Source organism: Dasypus novemcinctus, chromosome 16 (genome assembly GCF_030445035.2).
Source record: "Dasypus novemcinctus isolate mDasNov1 chromosome 16, mDasNov1.1.hap2, whole genome shotgun sequence".
Taxonomy (NCBI): Eukaryota; Metazoa; Chordata; class Mammalia; order Cingulata; family Dasypodidae; genus Dasypus; species Dasypus novemcinctus.
In genome coordinates, this window is record NC_080688.1 from 22,789,909 (window position 1) to 22,792,313 (window position 2,405).

Sequence of the window (2,405 nt, forward strand, 5' to 3'; positions counted from 1 at the left end):
CACATTTTCAAACAAGCTCACTTATAAGCTCTTATCTCCAATTGATGTTTTGACCTGCATCATTTCCAATTATACTGAGATTCTTGCAGGAAAATTTTTCTGAAAATTAAAGCTTATTCACTGTATCTGTATATATTTCTAATCCTTGTTTCCATCTGTCTTATCACTGACTTAATATTTTCCTCAAGACACAAACATAGTGTGGCTAGGGCATGAAAGTTGGATGAGTAGTAAAACCCTGATTCAGTCTTGGATTGGTATTACAGGGGCCATCTGGCTCTTTGGCCTCAGGCAGTGTATGTACATGTTCCTATGCCAGATGGTACCCCTAAAATCTAGGGTTAACAATGATTTGTCTGGGAACCCAGTTCACCCAAATGATTTGTTGTGTGATGCCATATATGACTGGAGCTTGAAAATCTCTGGAAGAAACAGTTCCAAATCCCTTTAACTGCTGGGCAAAATGGGACAAATGTAAGCACAAGGATGGCCATCTCATTTTGATTATTTTTATTTTATTTTTTTTGTGTGTGCACCATTCCTGGAGATACTGTAATACCAGGTCGATGCGTGGAGTGGATGGAGCAAGCTCCTATTCTATCTCTTAATTCCAAAAATCCATTTAATATATTGTCCTCAGATAGAGGATGTATAAGATATTAAACTGATAAGAACAGATACTACACTTGATCTTAGCCAAAAGGCATATAGAGTACCTGAATCAGAATATTTGTTAAATGAAATATAAATCATAAATAGTTTTTAAAGTCATACATACAACTCTCTGTATATTATATGTAGAAGATGAAATAAAAACATGTGGAGGGTAGGGAGAGGGTATATGGGAATCCCTTATACTTTTTAAGTAAATTTTCCACAATGATGAAAGAGGTTGTTGATGTAGGAAGTGTGGGTTGGGGTGGGGTATGGGGTATATGTGAACCTCTTATATTTTTTTAAAGTAACATTTTTCCTACAATCTCTTTACTTTTTTAAAATGTTACATTAAAAAAATATAAGAGGTTCCCATATAAGCTCTACACCCCTCACCCCACTCCTCCCACATCAACAACCTCTTTCTACATTGTGGCACATTCATTGCATTTGGTGAATACATTTTGGAGCACTGCTGCACCACATGGATAACAGTTTACATTGCAAGGTGTTTTCATGGAAGGAAGAAAGGAAGACATACATGTGAGAAGGGAGACCCCACACCTATGAGTTGGATGGCATGTAATGTTAATATAGAGATAGTGGTTACCAGAAGTTCTGAGGAAAGTGTGATAACCTATTTTTTCCACAGTATCATAAGTTAAAAATGCTTTGAACCTACTATGGAGTACCAGTACATGGGGTTGTTTCTACTTTGGCTATTTCTGATATCCTCTTAGCCATATAAGCTCATTTGTCTTTACCAGTTCCCCCTTTTATTCAAGTTCTTTTTCTAGTTCCATCACCAGTTAGTGATTGGTAGTAATCCCTTGGTGCCAGGGAGGAAGGTAATGCATTTAAATGCTGAATTTGGCTTAGAGAGTGGCCATGTTTGGGCAACATGGGAAAACTCAGGAGGCGATGCTTAAGTGCCCTGAAGCTCTACGCCTAGTTCAAATTTCAGGCACACAGATTCATAAGCATACTTATCAGTATCAAGGGCTCATCATTTGATCACTCTCCTTCACTGGTCTTTGCCCTTGCACTTGGGGGATTGTTGCTGTTTTACTGGGGAATGTGGCAGAGCTCCCATGGCTAGGAACTCAGCACTCCCTCAGTTGTCATTTGTAACAGTAACTTCTATGAAAATACCCAATGAATATCTGAACATTTTTATATACCCTATAAACATGACCTGGAGAACTCCCTCCCAACCATGTGTCCCCATCAATAACAGCTCACGCCAATGTTCCTCCTCTCCCAGAGTTGAATCCATCTGTGGTCAAAAACTTCCTCAAAAATGAACCCTAATATATTGCTAAATTCAATTAGTAGGAAAATGAAAGAGTAAGGAGAGGTTTAAGATTAGAATTAAAATAAATACTAATTTAGAAAAACTGAAATAAGTTAAAAAATAGACTGGGGTATTAAAAAATGAAAAATATTGTAAAACTTTGTTTTTGACATTTTGCCTTTTCAGTTTAAGAAATTTGAACAGCATTCATAAGAATTTTTTGTTAATTTACTATTAACATCTGGAGGTAGGAAAATATACATTAAACAATCAGAAAAGCCACAAAAACCCAGAATCACACAAATATTTAACTTACTGTTTCCCACAGTGACTATAGAGAAACTGTAAAGAAACAGAAACAGAAGAGAATTCCCTTACTTGACAGCCATAAGCAGAAGTCATGATCTGACAGCTGCAAACAGGCTGTAGCAAAGTACACAGATATTAACACAACAGA

At 36.8% G+C, this 2,405-nt stretch overlaps 1 non-coding gene across 1 annotated transcript; it reads right to left on the reverse strand.

Annotated features, from left to right (window-relative positions):
* Positions 1 to 525: 525 nt before the first annotated feature.
* LOC111760650 (U2 spliceosomal RNA) lies at positions 526 to 716 on the reverse strand. The gene has a single exon (XR_002794279.1). It is a non-coding gene; the product is annotated as a U2 spliceosomal RNA (small nuclear RNA).
* Positions 717 to 2,405: the final 1,689 nt, after the last annotated feature.